This window comes from Macrotis lagotis, chromosome 2, assembly GCF_037893015.1.
Source record: "Macrotis lagotis isolate mMagLag1 chromosome 2, bilby.v1.9.chrom.fasta, whole genome shotgun sequence".
NCBI lineage: Eukaryota > Metazoa > Chordata > Mammalia > Peramelemorphia > Peramelidae > Macrotis > Macrotis lagotis.
This window is the reverse complement of record NC_133659.1, coordinates 329,637,104-329,650,321: the sequence shown is the minus strand read 5'-3', so window position 1 is coordinate 329,650,321 and position 13,218 is coordinate 329,637,104.

Genomic DNA, 13,218 nt, shown 5'->3' with positions numbered 1-13,218 from the left:
TTCACAAGATCCTTGAATATAAACCTATTTGTCTCCCATTGCAGATACAGAATAGGTGGTTAATAATTGTTTATCATTGTTCTGTCTCAAAATCCTGAAATGTTCATAAATGGCTTGGGAGAATCAGGGTAGAAGAGGTCACAGAGGAAAGAAAATGAAATTGCGACGGGGGGAGGAATCGCAAAAGACTGAGGAAGAGAAACAGGAAGAGGTCAGTGGTAGCCTGGCCTCCCTCCACCCACATGAGGGTGCCCACTTCACATGCCCCATCTTCCACTGTCCACCCTCACACTTTCTCAGCCCCTCCTTTTTCACTCTCACTCCCTCCTCTTCTTCCTGCTTTATGAGGCTGGGTTGCCAGGAAAGACACAATGATTTTGATCAAGGCCACCAACATCTTATCTGGGGCTAGGAACCACAGGACCTAAAATAACCAGCCACATCCTCCTCCTCCTCCTCAGAGTCAAAGCCTTACCAATCCACTCTCTGTCCTGCCCCTCTTCAGGCCTAGCAGGGGGCACAGGTCAGGGGCCTCAGATGCCCTTTTTCCTAGTAACATGAGGGGGACATCAGAATCAAGTCAATATATGTGTTTGGTTGATGGTTTTGTTTGTTTATTTTTCTAGGGTAGGAGACTAAAGACTTGAAAATAGCAACTGGACAGTCATTATGAGGCAACAGTGCCAATAGTCCTGCAAATCAGGAACCAGAGGACCTTGTTCTAACCTGGAATTATTCCTTAACTTATTGTCTTACCTTGGAGAAGTCCCTTCTCTCTCTGAACCTGAAAATGGGGGCCTACCTCAAGGTGAAAGCCCAGGAATGTTGAACTGCTACCCATATTCAGAGGAATTTTAGAATCATAAGATCTTGGGTAAAGAGGTCTTAGTGAAATCATTTTTCTTTCATTTTTTACAGTATGGAAACTGAGGCCCAGAGGGGTTAATCTTTCCCAAGGTCACCCGGGTAATAAGTAACAGAACCAAGATTTGAGTCAAGGTCTCTTTCGAACTGTTATGATTAGCAAAGAATGGTAGCCTTGTTTAACCTGAGTCTAGATCTAATAACCAAGACTTCTGGGTTCAGGGTGGGACTCCAACAATGGCCATCAACCTGGGGAGAGGATGGCAAGAGGCACTGGCTTTCATTGACCTATTAGAATGGAAACACCCTGAGGGTAGGGACTAACGATGCTTCATCTGAACTTTTCTTTCTCCCCTTTATTGCCAGTACACTCTACATACTCAGCTAATTGTACTTCCTCTCCCCCATCTCTGACAAAAAAGAAATGTTTTCTCAATTTGATTATTGAATTCCTGCCGTTTCCCCCAACAGAAGGGCTGGCCCTGGCCCTGAGTGAGTCACCAAGTTTCAGAAGCAGCATTTAGGTGGTTCAGGAGTTGGTATCCAGGGCTCATGAGCTAAAAAGTCAGAAGTTCTGGCCCCATGAGTTTCTAATAAGCAATATTTTCTTTCACAGACGTATTTGTGTGCAATGTGTTTACAGACATATGGATATCCAAGGGAGAGAGAAAATCCAGGATGAGTAAATTTAAAGGCTGGAAGGCACCAAAGGGGATAGCTTGACCCACTTATACACTAGCAGGAGACCCACTATGGCATCCCTAGCCTCTGCTTGAAGGTTTCCAGTTGGATGAGGCTGGGGGTTGGGAGCCATCTTTCCAGATGGCCTACTCCACTTTGGACAGTGAGAAATGTTAGGAATTTTTTCTTGATTATCCTCATTGCTGATCTCTGGGGCCAAACAGAACAAATATTTTTCTCCAGACTATTCCTGGTTTCTCCCAATGGTCCTCATATACCATCATTCAAATCCCTTCGACATTCTGATTGCCTTCTTCTGGACATTCAATGGCTTAGTAATGTCTTTCTTAAATCAACCCTAACCCCAGAACTGAAGAAATACTCCAGAGGGGTCTAATGAGGGCAGAGGATGGTGAGAAGGCACAGCAGAAGTCTGAGGACTAACTCCCTATTCCTGGAAAATGGGCCCCCTCCAATATTCCCAACTTTGGGTTTTTGTTGGTTGTTTGTTTTTGGCTGCTTCAAACTCTCTCATATTCATTTTGCAATCCATTAAAGTCTTCAGATCTTTTTCAGAACATCTGCTTTCTAACCATGCCTTCCTATCTTAAACATGTGGAATTGTTTTTATACATTAGTATAAGACTTTACTTTTATCCTTGTTAAAATCCATCTTCACAAATTCAGCCAAAGGCTCAACCCTGCCAGGATTCTTTTGGATCCTGACTCTGCCATCCAGTAGCTGAGCTATCTATCCCTCCCAGCTGGGTATCACCTGAAAATTCTATCCATTTACAATAGCACCTTTGCCTTCATCTTAGTCTTTAATTAAAATAATAAATAGCCCAGGGCCATAGGAGGTATATAGGGCCACACAAACCCATCCTTAGAGTCAGACAAAAAGCTCAGGGCTCAGAACTGGCTGGTGTGCCAAAAGGAATTTTTTTTTCTTTTTCTTTTTTTAATGCTGAGGATGCTCCATTTTAGGCTTTGTGTTTATGAGTGTCTCACTTGTACACTGATGACCCAGAACAGAGCTTAGGACAAAAGGCATGAGAATGAGAGAATCAACAGGTATTTTAGACCAGAGACTAAAGAATGAACCTGGAGGACTTTCTCATCAGGGAAGAACCTTAGAACACAGAATGAAAGTTGTGATGGGTTTTAGAACAGGGGATATCTGAGCTGGGAGGGGGCTTAAAATATACAATTCAATCATCTTTTCACAAATGAAGAAACTAAGGAGGCCATACAGAGATGAAGTGACTTGCCCAGGGGCACATATAGAGTTAGTGCTAGAAATAGGTCTAGAAATTTGGAATTTAGCCCATATCTTCTGATTCTCGTGTGTTTGTATGTGTGTGTGTGTGTGTGTGTGTGTGTGTGTGTGTGTGTGTGTGTGTGTATCCTGGGATTCACAGGTCTGGTACACTTAACCCTACAGGAAGAGTAGAAGAACAAAAGCTGAGCACCCATCGTCCACGTCCACGTCAAAATAAATAAATGTGCATCTTCTTTTTTTCTGTAATGTGAGTAAAGCTATTTATTCATGATGGTTTTGATGCTGTTCAAAGTGTGAACCACAAATATCCCAACTGATGATGGGGTGGAGGAGGGTGTTGAAGGTAAGATGAGGGAGGAGGAGCTTTGGGAGGGCAAGATGGATGGCAGGACTCTGACTTTGGGTTCCTTCTCTGCTCAACTTTTCTCTTTCTCCAGTGGTACAACACCTGATAAGAGGCTGAGATGATCATCTGAATTTTAAGGCTTGCAAAATCCCCTCATTGAAAGTTCCCTGGAGTGGGGGCCAGGGAGGGGAGAAGGCAGCTGGAAGTATGCAATCCCCCTTTAAGATGAGGAAATGAAGGTTCAGTGAGAGAAATGATTTGCCTAGATTCACACAATAATAAGGAAATAGAGCAGTAGGAACTGAATTGTCTCTGGAGTAATAGGATCTGGATTCAAATCCTGCCTTTGAACTGTGTAGAATTGGGCAGCTTACTTAAATCCCTAGACCTTATCTGCAAATTGGGGAAATAGGAAGGTGATAGGTTCACTTAGCCTCTGAGGACCCCTGTAGCTCTATATTGATGATTTTATGATCATCTATCAATGTGTCAGCTCTATAAGGTTAAGCCATAGAGTAAACTAAGGCAGGGACATGGCCCTTTATTCCTGGCTCACCAGATTCATAGGGCACACTTTGAAAGGACACCAACATGTGTAAAAGAACCAGTAGTGAAGTAACTAGTTACCTAGTTGAAATATGAAGTTACCAGATGATTCTACTACTTTTCTCATCCTTTCCCCATATACTGAGATTTCTGTCTCTTCCCAAATAAATCATACTCCACATTCCCCAATTCATCATCATCATCATTATTATTATTACTTTATTTATACCATATCATAACTATATTAACATTTATAATAAGAAGAACTAACATTGTTTTTTGTGTATGTGCAAAATATACTGTATATGTTATTTCACTTTGATTAAAAGAAATAGTTTCAGAGAAACCTGGGAAAACTTGTATGAACTGATGCAAAGTGGAGTAAAGAGGACTTGATATTTTATATTGTTTCTAATTTTTATAAGGATAACTATGTTGTTAAGACACACTGCTTTGAAAGACTTAGGAACTCTCATCAATACAGAGCTAAGCCAGGATTCTAGAGGGCCACTGATGAGAACCATGAGGGAGTCAGGGTGCAGAATGCATCCATCTATTGTTGACCTCTAATAACAAATTCATATATATATCAGAGGTTATTGGATGGCACCAACATGCCGAAAGGGGAAGGTTCACATTGCTTTGTGGAAGTTTTTAGCATAACTAATAAAATATTCTTTTTAATTAAATGTCTGAAATTGAACTCCCTGACTCATTCTAAGTCCCCCCACTCCACCCCTCCCACCGCCATCCTAAATAGAAGGCAACTCCTTTGATGGACAAAGCCAGAAAGTCACTTTTTAGATCCCCATCTTTTCATGGTGGAATTGTATTAAGAACTCTCTCCAAAACTCTATTTTGGGGTGTGATTTTCTAGCTAAGACCCAAGGCGTGCATGTGTGTCTGCAAGCTTAGAGAAATATTAATAAATGTGTGTTAATCTAATTGTGTTTTGCTCTTTTTTTGAGAACAAAATGCTGGAGGCTAACATTTGTACATTAGGATAAACTCTGAAAGTTAACACAGGCTTAATTTTATTTTTTTAAGGTCATTTTTTAAGTGATGACTCAGGTCACCACTATCTATCTATGTATCTATCAGCTATTATATTAACTCTCACATACACACACACACACACACACTCACACATACACACACAGATCTTTTGTTTTTCAGTTACTTCAGTTGTATCCAACTCTTCATAAGCCCATTTGGGGTTTTCTTAGCAAAAATACTGACATGATTTGCCATTTCCTGCTCCAATTCATTTTAAAAATGAGTAAATGGGGGCGGCTAGGTGGCGCAGTAGATAGAGCACTGGCCCTGGAGTCAGGAGGACCTGAGTTCAAATTTGACCACAAAAACTTAATAATTACTAGCTGTGTGGCCTTGGCCAAGCTACTTAACCCCATTGCCTTGCCAAAAAAAAAAAATCTAACAATAATAAAAATGAGTAAATGGACTCATACAAGGTTAAGTGACATGCTCAAAATCATATAGCTAGTGTCTGAGGCTTGACTTCTCATATTTATTGCGAGGGTTTGGGGTTTGAGGTTTTTTTTTTCTCCACAAGAGACTAAATGGGAGGGAGAGAAAACCTGTTCATTAAAATAGTTAGCTTTTTAAAAAAAATAGAATATCATACCTGGAAGAGACCTTGGAAAATAGAAATGCCAGAGCTAGGAGGGACCATAGAAAGACATGGGGAAAAGAGAGAAGTTGTCTTAGATGCCAAAAAAGAGAGTGAAACATTTCTTAAATGCTCAAAAAAATAGAAGGAATTGTAAGAGGAAGACCAGACAAATGGGCCAGTTTTGAAAGTAGCAAATATCATTTATTTTTTCACTTTTTTCTAAGTAAATGATATGACAGAATCTCTTTTCTTGTGTTTTGCTGCTACTTTTGGGGGACATATGCATTTAAGTTCAGAATAAACAAAAATTAAAATAAAAAACGAACCCCAGAGTTCCCAGAGCTGGGAAGCATTTTATATTATCAGAAGGAACAAGGGGTGGTAGATTTAAATAATGGTCTGTGTGCATTGATCTTTCCTGACTTATTATTTATGTCTGGACCCACAGGGATGATTTGAACCCAGAGAGAGAGAAAACTGATGAAAATCACTATTCTTCTACTCACATAGATCAAGGCAGCATGAGTTTTCAGGAAGCAAAAGGCTACAGGAGAGAACAGAGAGTCAGCACATCGGAAGAGAAAACAGCAAGGGAGGAGAAGGGATATAATGACACTGGTATCTAGGATTGATTTTCTCCTCTTTCTCCGTTTTGTCTTTGGGATAAAATTCAAAGGCTTCTGGATCACTAGACAGACACTAATGTATTTGGGATGAATAAAGAATCATAGCTTCCGAACAGAACGACACCTTAAAGGTCAATGAGTTTATTCATTTTATAGATCAAGAAACTAGGGCTCATGATGAGCTAATGACTTGTCTAGGGTCACACTAGGAATAATGAGTAGAGTTACACGCAAGTCTTTTGACCCCAAACCTAATGTTCTATGAAATCGAGTGTTTGCATGCTGCTGTTGCCCACAACTACAAGCCAAACCCTACTTGTGGTGAACAGCATATGAGGTGAAACTTTGACGTTAATATTCAGGTATGAAGAATGAGACTAGTGGGGACCAAAGTGGAAGTTGTTTCTTGCTTACAAGTCCTGACCATAAACATGGGTCCCATACATGTAAAGCCTGTCTTTCTCAAGGTCTTGGAGGGGGGGGAGGAATTTTGGACTTGACATTGGGGCAAATAGGAAGAGATGTAGGGATATGTTTGGAGGCAAAATGCTAAAGGAGCACTGAGATCTTTCCCTTTAAAGTTTGTTAAGTAAACTCTATATCTATTGATTACTGATTCACTCTATTGTGTAATTGCTTGCAGACAGAAATAAAAGTCCAGAGTTGTGGTGGGGGTTCTGAGTTTTGTGTATACTATAATTATATATGCTAATTTGGGTGATATTTCATCATCCTCTAATCTAAATTTAGACCCTGGTCAAGGTAGGCTTTTTACCTGCCTCTTCAGAGCTATGCCACCTGATGCTATGGGAGGATTTGGGGGTGTTTTCCTACTCAAGGCATTCTAGCAAGACCTTTTAGTTTGTGGCCTAAGGATAATATTCCCTGATGGATAACTCAATAATACACTCCCTCACTGAGAAATTAATAACCACTCATTACCCATTCATGGATGTTTGAAAATCAGCCCATAGGCAATGTAGGCTACTGATACAACTAACTGTCCTAATGTGGGGTATTCATCAAGTGTCACAATTCACAGTGCCTAGAACCTAGTAAATTTCCCTTAAAACAGGCCGCTCCTGATCATCATAAAATGCTCCATAGCGATGGGATGGTCTAGGCAAGGTCCGAGAAAAGAAGAACCAGGAACACATGGATAATTAACACCATACCAGCAAGCAAACAGGGAAATATCCATTCCCAAAATGTTTGCCGCTTCCATAGAAGACATCCAATCAGTCCAAAGGGATCTCCATTCATTGGAGGTTAAACCTACACAAGCAGATGCTTTTGTTTGGGGATAACATTATCCTGAGTGTCTCAAGCCCCAAACAGCTCAGTGGTGCAGTGGTTAGATCAATGATCTTGGAGTCAGGAGGACAGGAGTTCAAATCTGGCTTCAGACACTGGCTCTTACTCATCTGTGTGTCCTTGGACAAGTGACTTCACCCTGATTGCCTCACATCCTGGGCCATCTCCAATCTTCCTGATTCCTATTTGGCCGCCAGACCCAGATGGCTCTGGAGGAGAAAGTGAGGCTGATAGGTTTGCACAAGCCCCCTCACTCAAATCCAATTCACTTGCTTGGCATGGAATCACCTTCAGATGTTATGGTCTTCTTTTAGAAGGAAGGACAAACATCATCAAAACCCCGAGAACATTTATGGTGGGATCCATAGAACTAACAGCTTCCATAATGTCTTGTTTCTATAGTTTCTACACCCATTTTTGGTGATGTGATCAAGGATATCGTTTTAATCATTAGATTATTATTTTATAACTGCAAATACTGTTCAATCCCACTTTGAGAAAGGCAAGTATCTCTTGCTTAGATGTCCATATGCTCATATTTCTATATGATACATTCATGTAAATATGTATATATAATTATATGTATAGGTATAATGTTTTTATACATTTATGTATGTGTGTCTATATTAATAAGGCCTTTCCCTCCTTGCTAATATTTTCGCATATTCAAAGTTCCCCTCTCCTACTGAATCTGGGTTAGCATTCTTATGTAGCATCCCAAGGGGTTGGGTGGGGAGCAAAAACCTAAGGGCCTCCATAAAAACTTAGATGGAAGACAAGAGTAATAACCTAATTGGAGAGATGGAGGCTGGGGTTTACAGAGCTTTTAAATCCCTTTACAAACTGCCTCCAGCTAAACTTTCCAAACTGATTACCCCCACTCCTTTCCTCTAAGTTCCCACTAAATTTGACTAATGGGTTATTTCTTGTTTGCAAAATTTCATCTCCTACCTTCAGAATTTTATCTTCTGTGACTAGAATGTGCTCCCTGCTCCCTTTTATCCTTCCAAAAGTCCTACCTCCTTTCAAGGCTCAGTCCAAGCACCCCCTTTCCACTAGGACATTCCTCACCCCCCCCCCAATTTCTGGTACTTCTCTTCCCCCTTCCCCTCTTTCTCTCCCCCCCTTCTCCTCCCCATGCTTTGTAATATTTGTTGATTGACTCAGACAACAGAGATAAAACAGAACTACTCGATTCCCATTTTTCTGTGTTTTCTCTACCTAGAGAAATGAAACTTAGAATTTGGAGGGGAAAACAAGCAACAGTTTATCTTAAGCACCCACTACAGACAAGAGACTGCTCTGGGGATTGAAGATTCCAAGATAAAAATCACTAGTGCCTTTCCTCAAGGCACTTCCACTCTACTGGGAAATGTGAGCCCTTGAGTGGAAAAAAAAAAAGATATCTGATAATGAAGGGGGGTTAGCTTAGCAAAAGAGAGGCAAGTAGGGGAGTGAGGGAGATGGCCATCTCTGTGACTTAAGATAGTAAATTTTATAGCTACATTAAAAATAACTTGGAGATGGGGGAAGCTGAAGGCAGGAAGATGTATTAAAAAGTTATTTTAATAGTCAAGGCAAGAACTAAATTGAATGTAAGAATTATCATATGCCACAAATGAGAGCTCCAGGGCTGGGAGGGGCTCTAGAAGTCTTTAAATCCAATCTCCACATTTTGTAGAGAAGGTACCTGAGGTCCAGAGAGATTGAGTCTTACCCAAGCTAATAAGGACCTAAGGAAGCATTCAAACTAGGTCAGGTCTTCCTGATTCCAAGTCTGGCAATCTACTCACTATACCACTCTTTCTTGGGGTGCTAAGAAGGAACTTGACTGACCTTGAGTTTCTATAACCAGGCTGCAATGAAATCCACCCATGAGCGTTTTTAAAAAATGGGTAGGTGTGTAACTTGGAGTCAGAAAGACCTGAGTTTCAAACCTGTCTCAAAAACTAACCAACGGGGCAGCTAGGTAGCACAGTGGATAGAGCACTGGCCCTGGAGTCAGGGGGACCTGAGTTCAAATACGGCCTCAGACAATAATTCCCTAGCTGTGTGGCCTTGGGCAAGTAACTTAACCCCATTGCCTTGCAAAAAAAAAATCTAAAAAAATCTTTTTTAATTAAAAACTAACTAGCTATATGATCCCAGGCAAGTCCTTTAATTTCTCTCAGCCTCAGTTTCTTCATATGTAAAATGGAGATAATCCTGATATCTCCCTCCCAGGGTTTTTGTGGGGATCAAATAAGTTAGGATATGTAAAGCTTTCTGCAAATCATAAAACCTTATGAAAATACTATTATTATTATTATTATCATTAGTAATTATGAATTGCTGAGTGTGCAGTTTAGGAGAATAGAAAAAAGATAATAGCTCTGGATATGAGCAATTCTATTCCAGTTTTTAAAGGGTAGGTGAATTTGGATCCAACAAATTTTCCACCAGTAGAGTGGTCTAAAAAGTCCTGATGCTTTCCTGAGAAGGGTCTTTTTTGTGACAGGGTGTCTTCCTTCTAGATATGTCCCTTCTGGCTGTCCCTGAACCTTCTCCCTTTTCTGTAAACTCAGCCTAGAATGTTTCATAGCTTATGTAACCTCTGGTGTAACAACTGGTCCCTTCTACCTGCTTTTGGCTTTAAGGATGGATATTCGATTATATAAGCCAAAGTGAAATCCTGGCCTCCTATGTATGACCTTGACCACCCTGCCAGCCAGGATGGGTTACCTCTTGATGGATTATCCATCCCCTTCCTCATAGGATTTTGTATTTGGAGATATAAGGGAACCTTAGAGCCTTAGAGACCAACTCTTCTCATTGCAGAAGGACAGTGTCTATAGGAAGAGAAGAATAAGGCCCTCTTCTCCCTGCCCTGGTCTCATTTTCATTTCTAGGTGATGTCTTTCAAGAAGAAATTAGTCAAATGGCTAATCCTGGGATGAAGGCTTGCTGACCAAAGATTTTGACTCCTCCTTGGAACTGAGTCAGGGAAGCTTTCCTTGAGCCCAAGAGCATTCTCTGTTAATTATCTTCTAATCCTCCTTGCATTCTCAAGGTCCAAAGAACCAGCCTGGCTCTCTAAGTCCATAGCTACATTCTGCACTTGCCATTAGAGATGCCATCTTGCTTTCTCACTTCCTTATTCCTTTCTTTCCCATTTCCCATTTTCACTTCTGTGAGGTCACAAAAGTGCAATGAAATAATGAAATGAAAATTTAGAAAGAATGTGGCAGTTAATTAGATCTTGAGCCTATTATATTAATATCATATCTAAAGGATCTGTGGGACTTCCTCGCTCCCTCCATCCATCTGTGGCTGGGTAGAGTGTTGCCTCAGTTGTTCAATTGCTCAGAATCTTATAAATAAGCGCCAATAGCAGAATTTGAATCTAATCTAGACATCCAAGAGTTTAACACTGTCCATTACACCTCCATTGGAATGGCATTAGATTCTCATCCCACCTCTTCCCCAATGAAATACAAGAAGATAGCTGTCCTTGGATTCAGGAGGTCCTGAATTCAAATCCAACCTCACTTGATATTTACTAGCCGGGTAATCCTAAATAAGTCACTTAGCCCCAATTGTCTCATCAACAAAAAAGTGCAAAAAGAAGACCTCAGTGACTACAAATCAAATGCTGATTTTTTTCATCACCACAAAATCTTTCTGAGAATTATTTGGACAAGTTTCCCCCTTTTTTGTTGTTTTTTCTTCTTTCTTTGCAAGACAATGTGGTTAAGTGACTTGGCCAATATCACACAGCTAGGTCATTATTAAGTGTCTGAGGTTGAATTTGAACTCAGGTCCTCCTGGCTCCAGGGCTGGAGCTCTAGCCACTGCACCACTAGACAGGATTTCTTAACATTTCAATATAATTAATTTTGTTTTGTTTTGTTTCTCGGTAAAATTGTGTATTTTATCTTGTATATTTTAAGAACATTCTGTGAAGTTGTCCACAATTTGCCAAAGGGAGATTATCAAAAAAAGGTTAGAAATTCCTGAGCTTAAATCCCACCTTCTGGAAGAAGTTTTTCCTGATCCCCTTTAATTCTGCTGCTTTTCCTTTGATTCCTTACCTCCAATTTATTTTCCTTACAGCTTGTTTATATATAACGATTTGTAAGTGAATTTCCTAATTAGACTGTGAACTTCCTGCCTTTCTCTGAGCTCCCAGGACAGTAAGCATTAAATAAATTCATCAAGTCAGTATTTATTGAGAAATGGCTACCTGTCAGCACTATGCCAAGTGCTCTACAGGTATTAATTCATTTGATACAACAACCCAGTGATATAGGTGCTATTATTTTCTTCATTTTACAGTTGGAGAAACTGAGGCTCATGGAGTTAAAGCAACTTGTTCAGGTCTGTCTGAGGCTCGATTTGAACATAGGGTTTCTGAACTCTGGACCAAAATGCCACCTGGCTGCCTCTAGAGTCTGGGGTGGAGAACATGAGAAGTAAAGAGGCAATTTAAATGTATCTTTTAATTTTGTACCCTCATTTCCCAATATATATATCCTCCCTGAGTCATACTGTAAAATAACTTATTATGTGACATATCATATAACATAATATCTGAGTTTTAATAACAAAGGAAAAGAAAGAAGAAAAGGTATCTTATCAAAAGTAGGCAACTGGGGCGTCTAGGTGGCACAGTAGATAAAGCACTGACAAGTCAGGAGTACCTGGGTTCAAATCCAGCCTCAGACACTTAATAATGACCTAGCTGTGTGCCCTTGGGCAAATCACTCAACCCCATTGCCTTGCAAAAACTTAAGAAAAAGTAGACAACCCATCCAAGTAAGTTCAAAGGTATTTGCAGCATATTCTATATCCATATACCCCCTCCTCAGCAGAGAAGGTGGGAAGGGATATTTTTAGCAGGATGATGGAGTGGATATAATATCAGACTTAAAGCCAGGAAGATTGGGATTCAAATGAGACCCTAGGAAAGTCTTAATGTTTCTGGCATTCTGGCATTTCTGGTAAATAATAATTATTAAGCACCTACTATCACATTCGGCTTATTCTTGATTGAATGATGAGGATGTTGAAGATGATGATGATGATGATGATGATGTTTATCTTTTATTTTTAAAGAAGACCATGACATTAGGGAGGTGATGCCATGACAAACATGTGGATTGAATGAATGAATGAATGAATGAATGAATGACAATTTATATACTATCCTCTGGGTTCAGGGTGAGATTATCTTACTAAATTTAGGCTCAAGTGGACTCCAGGAGAATCTATGGTGTAGACTCAAATGTACTAAGAAGGAGGGTCCTGGAAATAAAACGTAATAATTTTTAAAGTATTTGAATACACTGGGCTTAACCTCATGAAGACCTGAATTCAAGTCTTTGGTTTCCTGATCTGGGTTTCAGTTTCCTTTGTTTAATATGAGTCCCTCTCAGATCTGACATTCCCTGTTCAAGGTCCTTCCAGCTGTGGCATCTTCTGTTCTAAGCCCTCTTTCATCTCTGATATCCCCTGTTGGAGAATCCCTCCTACCTGTGATATTCCCTGTTCTAAGACACTCCCCCACCTCTGACATCCTTGTCTAAAGCACCTCCCTGGTCTGACATTCTCTATTCTAAAGGCCCTCCCAGGTATGACTTTCTCTCTTCTAATGATCCTTCATCTCTAATATTGTAAAACCCTGTAGGGGATTGTGATCACACATGGAAGAAGGCTAAGCTCATCTCATTCATTTCCAATTGGTGGTTAAGCTGGATGTGGTAATACAGATCTCTCCAGCATTAGTGTCTGGCCAGAGGTTCCCACAATTTTAGTGCCCCTAGTTCAGGTCACTGCTTGGGAAGGGAGTGTTATGTAATGGAAAGACCACTGAGCTCAGAAGAGATTTGGGATTAAATTTTGCTTGTACCTGCAAGTATTTGCAAGTCACTTAACTTCAATGAACTTT